This window comes from Corvus kubaryi, unplaced genomic scaffold, assembly GCF_017639235.1.
Source record: "Corvus kubaryi isolate FWS band 111438036 unplaced genomic scaffold, C.kubaryi_AGA036_p1.0 37266, whole genome shotgun sequence".
In the NCBI taxonomy this organism is placed as follows: domain Eukaryota; kingdom Metazoa; phylum Chordata; class Aves; order Passeriformes; family Corvidae; genus Corvus; species Corvus kubaryi.
The window spans coordinates 4,692,390-4,708,775 of NW_024581081.1; the positions used below are offsets into that span (position 1 = coordinate 4,692,390).

Consider the following 16,386-nt stretch of genomic DNA (forward strand, 5'->3'; position numbering starts at 1 on the left):
TGTACACACCAGGTAAGTAGTGATAAGGAGGTACCCAGGGGGAACAGCTTTGTGTGGAAGTAGGAGGGGAAACATTGCACAGCACCAGGGGATGATATGGTGATATGGTTGCAATAGCCTGGGACTGGACTTTGAATCCAGAGAATATTACCCCACTCCTGTGCTACTGTGAAATCACTCTGTAAATAACTTCAAATTAAACACACACATTTTTATTGTCATGAGGCCTTACGCTGCCCAGTCTTTGCTCCTGTGCTTCTTCTCTGTACAGAGAAGGAAAAATACAAGAAAGAACACTCCTTCTTTAAAAGCTGTAGTGTTATTATATGAAAGATAAGTTATCCAGTTTATACATTCAGTCTCACACTGGCCTGGTAGGTTGATTTGAGATGTAAAGGACTAATATCACAGTTGTTTAAATGAAGGGTAGAAGGAGGCAAACTTCAATTTCTGCTCCCTAAACATTAGTAGCAGAAAGGAAAAAAACCCCAGGAAAATAAGCAAATATTAAACACATAAATTCCCCAGAATAAGTAAGTGTCTCCACACACCATAGCTGCTGTGCTCCCTCCCAGCAAGCTCTCTGGGTGCAGTTCACAGACTTTTCAAGGTCTGAGACCATTATTGAAGGTAGTCTGAATATATCAAGAACATTTCTCATCTTTTTAATATCTTAATAACAGGCTAAAGTCTCATAGGGTATGCCAGGGACATTATCTTCTGCTATAAATTGCAAGAATTGCTTCATTGTTTTCTTGTGCCCTGAGCCTCCAAATACTCCCAAGCAGGAAGATGAGAGCCATCCATGGTCAGTGATGGCTGAAGTATTTGCATGTATCTGGGTCATCTTAGAAACCATTATTAAAAATAAGCACACAACCAGACATTTTAATTGTAGGTGTTTCTGAGGGTAAAAGCCTTTAAAAAATTTACAGACAACTCCATTAATGAGACAGGATGCAAGGGAAGCACAGTACTGTTGGGAACTATATTGCACACTTCCTCTGAGTGACCAACCCATCTGAAAAGCAACTGAGTCTACTCAGTTTAAGTACAGTCAGAAGAATCATCTGTCCAAAGACAATTACTGCCTTAAGCAAGAAAACTATGTTCAAACCAGAGAAGAGTTTCTGTGGAACCCAGCACAGCCTCAATTCGGCAGTCAGGATCAAGGGACAGTACAAATGCTAAGAAAGAGCAGAGGAATGAAGTTATCTTGTGCACTACCACGGTAGTTTGGTCTATATTTGCATTTAGCAGGTTTTCTTCTCACCATAAGTGACAATGGCACTTTTTTTTCAGTGGAAAATGCCAGCTTATCAAAACAGAATTTCTATTGTAATGCACTCGCTTTAGCTAAGTTTCCTTGGGACATCAGTGACAGAGAAGTACTTTCAGCTCAGAGAAGGAAGGAGAAACTCTCCAGAAGAGCCAAGCACCCAGCAGTGACAGTGCTCACCTTGGCCAAGAACAGAGTGATCCAGTTAAATTAACTGAAACAAATAATGATTGGTCTTTGGCCTGGGATTGAGTACCCTCTGGAGCAGGATGTGGCTGGACAGGAGGAGCCGATAGGAGAGACAACATAGAAACACCACGGCACATGTTTGATCAAGCAAACCTCATAGCTTAATTTATTTCAGGACTGGATTGAAAAAAGGGCAGTCCATGCCATGGGTAGGTTGCAGGTTGCAGGGAAGGGCTGAGACCCAGCAGCAGCATCCCACCGCTTCTACACGTTTCTAAGACAACACTTCTTCGCAGTGAGTATTTCACAGGCAAATGAGAGCAGCCTTGTGTAGCTTTCTCTAAAACTCTGGCTTCAGGGCTAGCCTTAGACAGTAGAATTTCAGAAGGAGGACTACAGCCAGGAAATGGAAAATAAGTGAGGTTATTTGTTTACAGAAGAAAACCATCTTATTGATCTGGGAGAGGAATTTCTGAAAGATAAAACTTAGACAATAGTCTCTCGTGACCCTCATGACAACCTAGCACAGATGTCTTGTTATGCTACATTAAAAAACAAAAGAAGAAAGAAGAAAAAAAAGAGAGGACTGTGAATTTAATATAATATTTATAAATTGAAGTAGCTGCTTCTAAATTCAGGAGTCCTATGTAGTTTAATGAGCACAATGATCTCTTAATAGGCTAAGTCAAAACCAAAAATCTGCTTTTCTGGTCCTTACCTATTTCCTTTCAACTGCCTAATGGTTTCCCCTCAAAAGGTGTTACAACATCATCCCTTTCTACTTCAAAAACTGCTTTTCGTTTATGAGTTAATAATTTACTACAAGCCTCAGGTAGTTCTTTGTAAAAAATGCATGGGCAATCCCAGCTGCAAAGTCAGCCCTGGCGCAGTTACTCTTCCACATCATCATTAAATCACCTTAAAGCTGCTCGATACAAGGTAAAGAGCCTGGCCATTGCATCTCTGCTTCATCAGCACTTGTTATCAATATAATCCAGCTCTATTTGCAGGCATCCTAAGGGGCCTGAAACACTCATCTAACTTTTGCACCAAGACATGGAAAGCAAGCCCAAAATTGCTGATAGCCTCTCTGCTTTTGCAGCTTCTGCTCAGAGGATCCACTCTGTTTGTAGGAAAAGTAGACCTTGGTGTATTTCCTGTCAAAGCACATGGAAATACAAGTGGATGTGTCCTTGCCAGCCCACGTGAGTGAAAAGTGGGACTGCAGTGTTGTATCATATACCCATGAAAGGGAGGGCTGAAGCCCAGGTGAGCCATCCTGCTGAGTGAGGTCTTGGGGATCTTCAGTGTGGGGAGTGAAAGAGGCCAATTTGCAGAGCAGGTTCCCAGCCACACTTAGCTGGCAGAACTGGTGCACCCCAAGGTGCTTAAGGCATACTTGCAACACACAAAAATGGTTTCCCACATAAAAAAGCATGTAAGTGATGGGCCAAGGAGGGGGGATGTGAATCTTGGACAGATGAAAAGAAATACGTAAGGATAGGTAAGTGCTGATGAGGAAAGAGCTGAAGGTGGTCATAGGTGTGGATTTTATATGTCAGGCCTATTTTCATGTGAAATCTGAGGATTTGCTGCTGCCCTTTAAGCATTAACTCTCAGAGGCCAGGTCCTCTGCTCCCCAAAATTGACATATTGATACTTAGTTGGAGGTGTTTTGAGTGTCTTTTCCTGAGGCAGATCAAGTGTTTTCAAGCTGGAAATTAATTTAATGTTAGAATTCTTGGCTTGGGTAAGTTTTACTGAAACAAAGGATATTCTTCAGGGAGTACATTTTATAGGAAACTTGACTATTAATATCACATACAATGCTTGACTGAAAGTTACTAGAGACTATGTAGGAAAAATCTTACTTACATTACTTACATATTCAAATACTAGAGGCAAAACATAATAAATTAAACCAAATTCAGATGCAGTTTCACTGAGACAAAGATTTTGCTATGTGCAGTTTGAATGCTCTAAACATTCTATTTTTCTTCATAATTACGTCAAATGCTTCCTGCCCCGTGTCCACTACATGGGGTGAAAAAACTTTGTGTAAATAAACAAAATTTAGTTTTTGTCTGTGAACCTTCCTTACATATGCAAATACTTTGAAAACTATGATTAGTCCTAAACAAATCTGGGGGAGTCATTGAATAGTAAGTGTTAAAATGCAGAACTCATATACCCGTGTGTATATATATATATATATACACACATATAACTGTTCTAAACTGTTCTAAGCTAAAAATGAGTGATAGCTCTGGCCCAGAATGGACAATATATTATCTAGAGGAGACTTTCTGTGTTTAATAAAAGCTTTTTTCCTGTCAAGCTGATTTAAAAACTGCAGCTGCTGCATTTGTTGGAAACTCATTATAATCCCAACTAAGTGTTTTATATTTGAATAACTGCAGTGCATTCTAACACTTTTTTTGCTCACTTGAATTTCTGCTACTATTACACAGAATACAACAGATTTTTGATAGAATTTGGAACCCCTTAAAAGAGACAGATGTCTCAAAGAACATTTTTAAAATTCCTCAATAAATTACATTTATGTGCAGTACTCCCATGAAAGCCACATTTTTTTTAATGGACACAGTCAGTAGAGTTTAGATGAATACACCACTCTCCTAGATAATGTGTGAACATGAACCAGATTTACAAGGATTGTTTTATGTAAATTACATTTTTTTAATAGTTATTCCTTTTGTAGGTGATTACAAACGTAAAAAATAAAAGGTGTGACTGGTTTTTTATTTTCACAAGTTCTACTATGTAATGTTGTCTAAATCAAGCTGTGTCTTTCCTCTTCTACACTTTCCCACCTTCCTACCATATATCCTTTTTACCTGGTGTAACATACTATTAATATCTTCTGACATTTTCTTGTTACTTCTCCTCAGTCTTGTTGTTTATAAATTTTCCCGTTATTTATGCCCCCAGTACACACACTCTACTCATGCTTTTTTCATGGCAAAAATATAACACATTGAGAGGAGAAGAAAATGAAGTCTACTACTCTGTCAAATCCTTCCTCAGCTCCAGGCATCTAATACAAATTTAAGCCTTCACAAAATAAGAGGCTCTTTAAAGACAGAATTAAAGTCTGCATAACCTATATTTTGACATATAGAAGATCCTGTGACCACAGCTGATAGAAACGAGAAGGCTTAATGCTGCACATGAACTAGTAATGTACCTAGAACTGTCACGGCAGATGTAGCCTTAAATTGCATTTTTAATGTACTCAAACAAGCTATACATAATTAGGATTAACATTGCTATCCCCTGACTGTTTCATGATTAGTATGTGTGAGCTTTAATATTGCTTAGGAGAAGGATCAAGTGACCCTAATTTTATCCAGCTTGTATATTTAAGTGCTTGATCTTTTTCTGAAAGAGTTGTTTATATAAATAACACAGTGAAGGGAAGCTGATCTTGTTCTGGTTAAGTTTCTTTTAAACATGGTGTAAATTACAGTTTCAGTTATTCTTGTATCTTGTAGAAGTGTACTTCAAAACATTTCACATTAAATTTAATAGAGATGGTGAGGCAATGCACGAAAACGTAGGAAATGAGAAACCTTATTCATATGCATCAGTATAATTACTCTAGCATGTAGAAGTGTTTCTTCATTTTTGAGCTAAATATTTTCTTTTCCAGTTCACTGTTAAAGCAAATAGAATATGTATGCTTTTTATCTTATTGTTGATTAAGAAAACCCTCCTAAAACCCTGCACCAGACCTCAGAAGCATCATTGTGCAGCGACAAAAGCTTTTTATTGCTAATTGTAAAAGCAGGGCAGTCTCCAGCAGAGAGTTGCTGGGTTGCTGACTGATGCCTTGACAGATAACAGACAATCAGTGCAACACTCCAAGATTCCTGGTGGAAAAACAAAAGATGCTTAATTTACGAACAACAACCAGGCATCCACTTAGGGATACCATTATGCACTGGAAAAGACTCCGTGCCATGCAGACATACAATGAGCTCGCTACAAAGTAGGGAAAGCGTTGGGTTTTCCCGTGAAGGAATGATCATGACACTCATTAAAAGCCCCGAACCCTTCTTTCCCGGCTTGGGTGGGGCTGTCTAGGGTTTACACAGCGGGTCTTGGCAACAGTGCAGAGGTAGACTGTGCTCACTTGGAGATTTAGACTTATTTTAAGGGATTTTCTATCCCTCAGTTTGTCAAAATGGGACTATTGGATATTTCAGTCCTCTACCTCACTGTAGCAGGAAGGTGAGAACTAGTGAAGATACCATAGGAAAGGCACTAGTCATCAGGACACTGGGGATGTGGAACAAAGGTCCAGCGATTAATGGGGTTTCTAAAGCTTTCAGTAGCTTATTACAAACAGGCTGTGGCTGGACCCTTTTTCTTTTCAATATAAATTGCACACCAAATGCAGTACAGGAGTGTGAGTATGAAATACAGGACTGTTATGCAAGTCAGGCAAGGCAAGGCAAGGCAAGGGCAAGTTTTACTGAAGCAGCAAGGCAGATCTAAGGTTGTTATGTTTGCTTACTCCAATAACAATCCCTTTTCATCTTTCATCAAATCCCTGTTGTTGTTATTATTTTTATTACATGGATGCTGACTGTGATGGCAGGAACGTGCCAGCCACAAGCAAAACCACGCAGACAGAGGTAGGTGCGGGCAAAGAGGAAGAGGGGGTCTCTGCACCAACCACGTCACAGGAGAGCTTGGGCAGATGCCAGGGAAATGCATGAGAAAAGTAGAGGATGCCAAAAATTTAGCAAGCATCTGAGGGAGGCTGAGATCTGTAGATCTTTTAGAGCAGGAACTAGCTCATTCAGAGCACATGAGAAATTTTGGGTAGGGCAGAGCTATCAAAGCAGCTCTGAAAATACAGGGTCTCTGCGCACAGCAGTTTGGCTACTGTAATTTGTTTTATTAGGTCTTTTGCTTTTAACTTCACTTCAGCCTTTCCAAACTCTGTTGTCTCATTGAGCACTGAGCTGAGTGTGAAGACTATTGCCTTGTGGAATTACTTGTAGCTGCAGAACATGGGAAGAGGAAGTGAGACATAAAATGCATCTAGACCCTGATTGGTTACAGGAAAGACTTGCTCCTACACCTGCTGACTATGCAATTAAAGCCACACAGAGTCTACCAGTGCCTCATGGAGCACTGCAATAGAGGCTGGGCATATCCAACAGCATGTAATTAAACCAAAGGCAGGTTTGTCCAGACACAGGAAAGGTGGTGTGTGGGGAAACAAATCTGTCAGACCCTCAGCATGAAATCACACCAACTGAGAAATTTCTGGAGGAGAGCAGAGGCTTTGTCAACAGACAGCAAAAAAAACCATCTGAAGAATAATTATAATGTGTCAATAAATTACTGACTGGGCTGAGGTTTGGTTATCCCAGGCACTCTGCATCTGGTGCAATGGCAAAGCTGATTGGAAAACTGCTCCTCCCCAGTATTCCCATGCAAGCATGTGCAGCTTCCTTACTATGATCTAGAAGCTCTGCGGCACACTCGAGAGAAAAGGCAGTTTTGAATCAGTCTGTAGAGGGGAACACAAGCTACATTGAGACACAAGCAGTGATCTTTTGACCATGTTTGGTGGTTTTTAACACTGTGCTGGAATGTACACTGAACAAAGAGAGCAGACTCTATGAAAACAGGTGCATTTGAACGGGTCAACCAAATACTGCTGAACAAAATAGAAATGCTACCGAGATTCCTGCCAGACCCCCTGGGTGGGAGCTTTCAGTTTAGACCAGGGGAAGCTATCTCTTGCATAAGATACAGTTAATTCCTGTGGCACCCTATAGCTGAATGACCTGCCATCAAAAGCTGCCCTTCTCCTCTGGCATGCAGGAAAATTGTCCCTCCCCATTCATATGTACACTAGGAGCTCATGGAGCTTGCAGGAACTTGCTCTGAGGTTTGTTGTTATTTTTTCTTAAACTCTCGAACAATATCCGAACTACATTCCAGAGCTGAAACCAACACAGCAGTGCAACACTCAAAACTATTCAGCAATTTCCCTTACAAGTTACGAAAGTGCACCTCTTACTAAAGGAAAAAGAATGCCTGTTACCTTTATTCAGCCCAACCCAAAGGAATATCCTCCTGGTAAAATCCCTGTCTCTGGGCCCATAAGCTTTTCCCCTTTAAACTTCTTTTCTTCAAAGTTTGCTTTTTCATTTTTACTTTAAATTTCGTCACAGGGCTTCAAAAGCTGAGTACATGTTCATGCCAGAGTAAACTTTATTGTAAATTTAGTTACTTACACATTTAGTGTCAGCAAATGAAATGAGAGATGCAGTACTTCATGCTTAGAGTCCACTTTTCACGTGGATGTTTGTGACAGGAGATCTGAGTTCATTGCATGAAACTGTGTGTTTGGGTAAATCTACAGAGGCTTGATGGTAATTCAGACTACTCCAAAGAGTATGAAAACAGATCAGTTCTGTGAAGGAATTAGAATTGTCATACTTGTGGGGAGATCCCTGTAAAATAGGTACTTTTCATGTTAGAGTATATGTGGGACTAGTAGACACCCAGGCTACCAAAGACAGATCCTCTCTTTCTACTGAACAGTTTTATGTAAGTGGAGAATGGAACATTGGTCATGCATTGGATTTTGGAAAACAACAAATTCTGAGAATTTTTTTTATTTTAGTTTTTGCTTCTTTTACCCTGAATTAAAGGATGTTTGGTATTTAACTGTCATTCATAGAGAAAGTCTGGTTGGTTTTTTTTTTTTTTTCTTCTTCTTCTTTCCCTCATGGAAAGAATGTAATTTTTCATTTCTTTTCTTCTGGAACAGTGTAAAGTCATGTGAGAAACATCCATTTTAAAAATCAGCTGAGCTTTTCAAAGCCTGTGAAAACCAATTATGTGAAAATTCCCTTTGATTTTATTTAAGTGTCTACATAAGGTGCACAGGAATGGTAATCTGGCCTATTTGATTCTTAAACAGATTATTAAGCAGAACAGTAACTAAAGGCCCAAAGAAAGAGGGACACAGCACTACGTGCTAAAGTCCAAAAAGGTAGATGCTGCAACTTTCCTGACACTATTAGGTATTGCTGAGTTTTTGCAAGTCTGTTCAAGATTTAATGTCTTCTGGAGTAAAAAATAATTCCTTATCTCTGCAAAAGTAGAAGAAGAAAGAAAAGCACAGGTCCAAGGGATTTTTTAATGTAACAATTTTTGATTGATAGATTCCTGTTTTATTTCTTTATTCTTAGATTAATCTAGGGTTTGGACATAATTTACAACAACAACACAGCTCCATACTGTGCATGTGGTATGGCTTGCCCTTACTTGTATCATCTGTACATTTATGTGCCGTGTCTACCCTGAAACATATTACCAGCATTGCCAGCACTCTCTAAAGTAACTTCTTTATAAAAATCCCCCCCAAACATATTAATCCTCTTCCATTTCTTCTAAAAATTCCTTAGATAGCTCAGTGAAAGCCATATACAATCAAGAGAAGCTACGCACACCGTCAGAAATCACATTCGTCTAATCTGATGTTACTTATTCAAAAGTCAGGTATTGCTGAACTGAGTCATGTTGGCTTCTCACAGTCAGTTCTTCCCGAAAACGATTCAGCCCACCTATCTGGGAGACCTTGTTTGGAATGAGGTAATTTCCTTGGTGGCACCAGTGCTATTCACTCTCTGCAGGCAATACGAGGTGCCTAGAAGACCGGTTTAGCCCAGATTCCTAAATTTTAGATGCCTTTAGACAGATGTAACAAATTCCTTCCTAAATCCATTGCTATTTTCCTTTAAGGCATTAGAAGAGACTTCTTCCCCTAGCTTGCTGGGAAATTTTAAAACTGCTTTGTGATGTAAGCATTGCTCTTCCCTTAAAACGGAAATACTTTATAGGAAACAATAAAAAAAAAAAGAGTTCATGGACTGAAGTGCAAAAGGATTATAGAAGGATTTAGTCTGACCTCCTGCACATTACAAGCCACAGACTACAGAGGAGATAATAAAGATTTTTTCTTTTTTTCTGAATGACAATGTGGAAAGTATTACTTTTAGAGTAAAAAGGTCTTTTAACGAAATAATGGAGTAATTTCCATTGAAGGCAAATTCCTGGCAACATACAACTTCGCTTTATAGTCTTCTCCCTAGAAAAAGCAGTATATTCTTCTAGAGATTTGGTTTGATCTGGCTTGAATTCACAAATGCTTACTCAAATGCTAGAAGCGAGTATAAAACGCAGAGATAATTTTGGCTCTGAGTCTCTTTAAAAATCAGGTTTGTTTCGGGGAAGATTCAATGATCTGTTTGCTTTTTTAAACATAGTTTTCTAACTTCTCAGATGAATATTCAAAGGAAAGTGCAGTCATTATCCACAGCTTTTTATTGAAGGAAGCCCAGTAAATCATAGACAGGAGACTTTGTATCTCAAAGACGAACCTCCAGCTTTACAGGAAGTAGATGCTTTTGCTACCGGCATTTGAGTAAATGAGAGCAATTAAAACTGACATGGCATTGTGCAGCTACTCAGGCCAAACATACAATGACTGTATTATATATTACAATAGACACTTTATTTGCTGTACTCCTGCTGTGGATTTCTCTTAGCAATATACATCCAGTGAAGACAGTAATTGTCCTAGCTGCCTTCCTTTCAGTCCTGTGTAAGTCCTGCATAAGTATTTACTACCTTATATATATATATAGTATAGCCTTTTTAGCCTGCATACAGACTTGGCCTTCTTGTACATGGAAAGCTGATGTGATCTGAATCCATAGGGAAATACAAACAGTGGCCCTTTGTTGCAAACCACATTATCATATTGAATTTTATTATAGCAATTATTTTATTCAGTGCAATTTGGGCTCAAATTGGTCGTGGAATATGCAAAAAATAGCATTCTGGATCAGAGAATCAGGCAGTGTCAACTTCATATTTAGAGAGAGGCCACTCAGGAAGCAAAGTCTGCTGTCACAAAGGAAACTGCAGGTCGTGTCTCTGCTTCTTAGCACATGTTAGGACAGACAGACACCAGAAGGTACGGAGCCTGGCTCCCCAGGGCACACTCTTACCTCTGAGCCTGTGGTGGCCATCTCAGAAAAGTCAGGGAAAGCATCGTGGAAAGGGGAAAGTGGGTGAAATTAGCTCTTGAATTATAGTATGTAATTGCAGGTAATGGTATAGAGAACAGTTTGTATAAAATAGATGTATTTTTTTTCTATTCTTTCTCCTGGCTCTCTGTGGAGCTTTCAGCTTATACCAACCACAAAGGCCTTGATATTCCTCCAATTAGTAAAGGTGAAGATCACGTATACCTGTGTCAAGGAGCTGAACTGATGTGGTGAGTGAGGACACTGAGGGATGGTGTGTTAAGTGGGGTCATTCTCCCCTGCATTACACAGTCCCAAATGTGCGACCCGAGGTGTGAGGTGGCTGCCTTGCATGAAGTATTTGGTTGCACCTGAAAAAAGGGACAGTGGAGGATCTGTTTATTGCCTTTTAGGTTTTGATTTTTAGTCCCAGCTGCATCCTTCTCTGCAGTAGATTCCCTTGCTTTCTAGTGTCCCCAAATTACATACCCCAGAGACATCCATACCAATGAACATGAGCCATAACAGTACATTTCTGCAGGCTAGTTGTGGTGAGATGGCCAAACATTTTCTCATTAAAAGTTCTCTGCATGCTCTGAGGTTAAATTTTATGACCTGACGATTCTTCTGAAAAAAAAAAAAGAAAAAAAAAAAAAAAAAAGAAGAGGAATTCCTCTGGAGGAAGGTTCTTGGCTGCAGGCACAGGACACGGTGGCCAGGGAAGTGACAAAGGCTGGGTGGAGGGGTTGGGATACAGGAGCAGCCTGGAGGGAAGGTGACCCCCAGGCAGCTGACACCACAGGCAGGGCTTGGGAGTGTGCCTTTGGCTGCAGATGATGCAAACACATTTGGGATAGTTGGCTCCTAACCCTGGCATCTTTCCGTGGCACACACACCTCTCTGACAATCACATGCTGTTACTTAACGTGAGAGGCTGCTGTGATTACATACTAACCACAGTGCTAGAAAATTATTAACCCTCATATAATAACAGAGCTTTAAATTGTCCCTTTTTATCACCCTCCCTGCCTATCTTGCAGCCTGTGTCAGTCCTCTGTACTTATTTAACACCATCTGTGGAGAGCTTTTCCCCTTGATTTGTAGTAACTTATCATCAGACTGTGAAATTATTTTCATCTCAGTTCTCCAGGAATGCTTCCTATTTCTGGTTTTGTAGATTTGTTCTGAAGTCCTCTTCATCCTGGGCACCTAGGAGACAACATGTGAGTTTTCAGCCTTTTTTGATTTGTGAGCTCCTAAAAATTTGTAATGTAAGTTCATACTGTGGTACAGTGTAGTTAGGCCTGCTGGCATTAGGCTTACTATTTGTAGTTACCTTTCTTTGACCTTCTAGAAGCAGGCTGTGCACTATAAATACTGGTTATATAGCTGGGGTTGTAGGCATACCAGTATTACATCAATTTCAGTGCCCCAGTGACAACAAAGGAGACCCAGGATGAAACATAATCAAAATCACAGAATCTAAATGTAGCGTGAAGAGCTAGAAAAGCCATTGTACAACCATACCCATTTTATTAGAGGTAGTTTGTACATGTGCAACATAAGCCCACTTTTTTGATAGAGGGAGTGAAAGGGTCAGAAATTTCTAACAGATAGTTTAAAGAACATTTCAGATGATTCAGATTTCAGGTATAAATAAGTTAAGCACAGAGGAAGCTTTCCTGAACATCTTGGTTTAACAAAAAAAATCACCAAATTATTTTCAAGAAATTCAGCCCACTCCAAAGTCATATTTAATAGAACCATCCCCAAACTCATTAGCTTCTGCAGATGTGATTAAAACAGAAAAAGGGAATGGTCACAGTATTAATTTTAATCAGCAACATCTCATTCTTAGTACCTCTTCAGTTTTGTGACCTTGTTTCTTTGGAAAATAACAGTCAGAGTCAGTGGCAAGACACAGAGTAGTCCAAAACCATTTCTGCTTTGATTCCATTTGTGGACATAATCACACCCACCCATTCCATGAACTGCCTCTTCCCAAATATCTGTATATACATCTAATGCTAAGATGTATGCCAAATTTCCATTTCAAGCAATAACTTCATAAACCTGAATACTTATGACGAATAGAGAGTTATATGCCAAGGTGAAATTCTCAGCAGTCAGAAGTCACAGTGTGGCTGGTAAGCACCTTGTTCTTCCACTAATGCACAGTGGAATAGAAATACTGGGAAGACAACAGATACTGATTTGGTTATGCACAGAAGAATGTTGAGCAACACAGTCAGTGAGCACACTGAGTATAGAAGCAGGAAAATCTTCCCTTTGGGAATAATTTTTCTTCACGAAGCCCTTCATGTAGCCATAAATTGCATCTGAGATAAGGAATTTGTTTAACTGCAATGATCTCAGCATAGGAAGCTTTGGGTATGCCCTAGACATTAACTTCTTCCACTTTTTTGCCATTGAATATGTTAAAAGTGGCTTTCTGCATTGCATTTTTAAGGTACAACCAATTTTCATCCTGACTGCAACTGTCTCTGCTCTTGCCCTTCTGTGTGTTAAGTCAGATGACCCTTCTAATGAAGAGCATGACAATGAACTTCTAGTTCTCTTCATTGTATTCTTTAGGGAAAGTTAAGTAGAAAACAGGGGAAAATGCATAGAAAACCATACTACTGGCATTTCCTGCCAAATTCTGTACGTCCAGACAGTGGTGAAACTCTTTTCATAATTGAACTTTTTGGCTTTCACTACTGAATGAGCTAATAATCTTAGAAGATGTAAGATTTTACTTGTGTTTTGGCATTACAGTGGTCAGAACAGTCTTGAAGGAAAGCTTCACTGTTGATGCTACAGCTTTTCTTACAGGGCTCAAGTCTAGTTTCTGGATTCCGGATGAACCATAGTTCTTATTGTCTAGAGAGTCAGTGTATCCATATTATTCCATCTTGCAAATTGTAGAATTTGGTGGAGTCTTAAACATAGTAACACATTGCATGAGTTAGAACCTTTAGCTTTTTAGAGTCATTTCTGGGACACTAGGAATGGAGAGAAAATATTGCATGTAAATGTAAGAGTGAAAGTTCGCAGTAACGCATATTTCCTCAGAGCAACTTGCTAGCCTGACATATCCATCTTGGGCTGAACAGCAGGCACCCAGAGTGATTTGATAGAGCTTCTGAGCACATCCAGCTGCCCAAGTCTGCTGGAACTAAGATTCTTCATTTGGAGCTTCTAAGACTACAGTTCGGGTTCAACATTGCCTGATTAACCCTGCCTGGTCAGTTTGATCAGTGGCCTTTCTCCTCTTGATTTGTAGCTTTACACGGTCAGCAGACTGCTGATACTCTTTCAGTTTGTGTTTTGAAAACCAGAATAAACATGAAATTCTATCACTGTGCAAAGCCCTAACCATCTCCCTGATCCGTCACCAACACAGATGTGATGCGGCAGCAGCATTCTCCCCAGCCAAGACAGCCATGAACAGAGTTACTTCCACAGACTGCAGCACCATCAAGAGTGAAAGTGAGGTCTGAAATCCTCCTAATTTTCCACCTGTCATGCCACTCATCCCACTTGCTGACATCTTGAGAACAGCATGAGGAGGATAAATGAATCTGTGGGGTAGCTCTAGTGACACCCCAGGAATTGTGCCATGCATGAATTTGATGCCCTCCACCTCTAGATATAATTACTGAGGCAGGAAAAACACTAGAATGCTTGGGGAAAAAAAATCAGTATGAGGTAACAATAGTCTCAATGACAACACATGGAGTTAATAGAATTGATGGAGGCTGGACTTCTGCTCATTTCAACTGTTATTCTGCTGATGTTCTGCACTGCAATATAAGCAGGCATACTGTGATGGCTTCAAACATAAGTATAAATACCAAAGAATGAGCCTTAGCTGAGCATTTTGCTGTTGATCACTCTTCACCTGTAACTGATGTATAACAGCAGAGTAGCAGCTAATGGTGGAATTCCAGGTCTCCTCACTGTCCATATAAGACACACGAAAACTGCCTAGATTCTGTCTTGGTGTCGTTGTATGTTTGCATTCCTCACAGGCAAGTTTCAGATATAGGAGTACTTGTTTTCCAGATTAATGATGTTCTTCCCTTCACAGGTCATTCCAGCTGCTCACATCAGCACCACTTCCTTGGGAGCACATTCAGTGAGGAGGATTGGGTTTGTGGTCAGGGAGCAATAGGTACTACAGCTCTCTGCAGGAGTCAAAGGCTTTGCTGTGGTGTGGAGGGCAGAGGGGGGCTGTACTTAAAAGTTGAGCTACCCTCTTCCACTGAGCACAGCTGCAGGGAACCCTTCAGCCTCAGTGGGGTTGAGGAGGGCTCAAAAGGGGCTGGAAAACGAAAGCCACTGCTTCAGAATAGCAGCTGTAAGATAGTCCTTCCCTGGCATGCTGTTTTCTTGTTCCCTGTCAGACAGCAGTCACAGATGCCTTATTTTGCTGCACACTTCTTTCAAACAATCTTTGCCTAATTGGGGATTTTGTACTTGGTAGTCTGAAAGGACTCTGGATTGGGATACCACCTCATCTTGTAACTCATGAGTGATGGGCCTGTGGTGGCCTCATGGGTGCTGGTGCCCTGTATTTGAAGTGCAGCATCCAAATTGCAGCACTGCCACATGAGCAGTGGTGGGGTTGGGTTACAGCCCTAAGAGGACCGTAAAGAACCTAGCAAAGGCTGGTGGGGCTGGAACCACCAGAGCCCTTTGGTGCCATGCTCAGCCTGCCTCATCCTGCTGGCAACAACTCATTCCACAAGGAGCTGCTGTCACCACCTGCCTTTCATCAGCTCCTGGAGCACCTCTCTCCTTCAGTTCTCACCTTCAGAGCTTCAGAGTAGGATGAGGAAGAAAACACAAAACAGACTTCAGCATAGCCTTATGTCCACTGGGCTCAAGTTCATCAGCATGAGAATCATCCACAGCTGATTTTGAGACTTACCACTGCCTTTCTTTTGTCCAGTGTCCTGCCTGACCAGAAGTCACTTCAAACGAAGGTCTGAAGGCTGATGTCTCTGACAAAACACCGGTTCTCTGACTCTATCCCATGGTTTGGTTAATGCATGTGGACTTGAAAATCTAAGATTGCGTCAAGGCCAAGAAAACTGGTAATTACCCAGTTCCAAAATTGTTTGAGCAATAAAAGGATTAACAAAGTTTTTTTTTAATCATAATTATGATCTATTCTGCAAATTGCTCCTAAAGTTTCCTTAATTCCCTTTCTGTTCTCTGTTTTACTTTCTCTTCTTTGTGGTTTAGGAGCAATTTGCTGCTACACTGAAGTGCAAATGTCTGCCTAGGACAGAAGGAAACTGCTGATCTGGCACATGGATTTCAGCAGTAGATGATTTTGTTTCACTAGAGCTTGGAATGATGATGACAGATGTTAGCTCCTGCAACAGAGACTCTGCATAAAGCTGCTCTGAAGCAGTCATCAGATCCATACACTTGCTAATCAAGTCACAGTTAAAGTGCTAAGCTTCTCATTCCCGAAGTTTATCAGGTTTGGTGCTAGACTTCTAATTGTATCACCAATTGACATTTTTTGCATTCTCTTGGGCCTTTATAGTACAGGAAGCTGTGAGGTAAAAAGGTTTTGTAGATTTCTTCTGAAAATGAAAATAAAGTGGATAGTTCTATTTTGTATGGCCATGGTCCCATGGTTGGGCATCCCTTATTTTCATGATGAGGCTGAAAGATATTTTTATGGTGTTTAGTACATGTGTATATATACTAAGAATAGTGCATCATTTGTTGATTTTAAGTATGTTTCAGCTCTGTTTGCTTAGGTGGCAGGTATTCTGGGGTCCTGTCAGCTGAGCTAGCCCAGTCTCCGAT

General features: G+C 40.4%; 1 long non-coding RNA gene across 3 annotated transcripts; it reads left to right on the forward strand.

The window, feature by feature from the left end:
• Nucleotides 1–1,563: 1,563 nt before the first annotated feature.
• On the forward strand, nt 1,564–16,187 carry LOC121663171. 3 transcript variants are annotated; one of them, XR_006015553.1, is made up of 5 exons: nt 1,564–1,763; nt 2,571–2,737; nt 6,093–6,129; nt 15,512–15,656; nt 15,808–16,187. It is a non-coding gene; the product is annotated as an uncharacterized LOC121663171 (long non-coding RNA). The 3 variants fall into 3 exon arrangements; XR_006015552.1 differs by lacking the exon at nt 6,093–6,129; XR_006015554.1 differs by lacking the exons at nt 1,564–1,763; nt 6,093–6,129 and adding an exon at nt 2,190–2,407.
• The last annotated feature ends 199 nt before the right edge of the window (nt 16,188–16,386 follow it).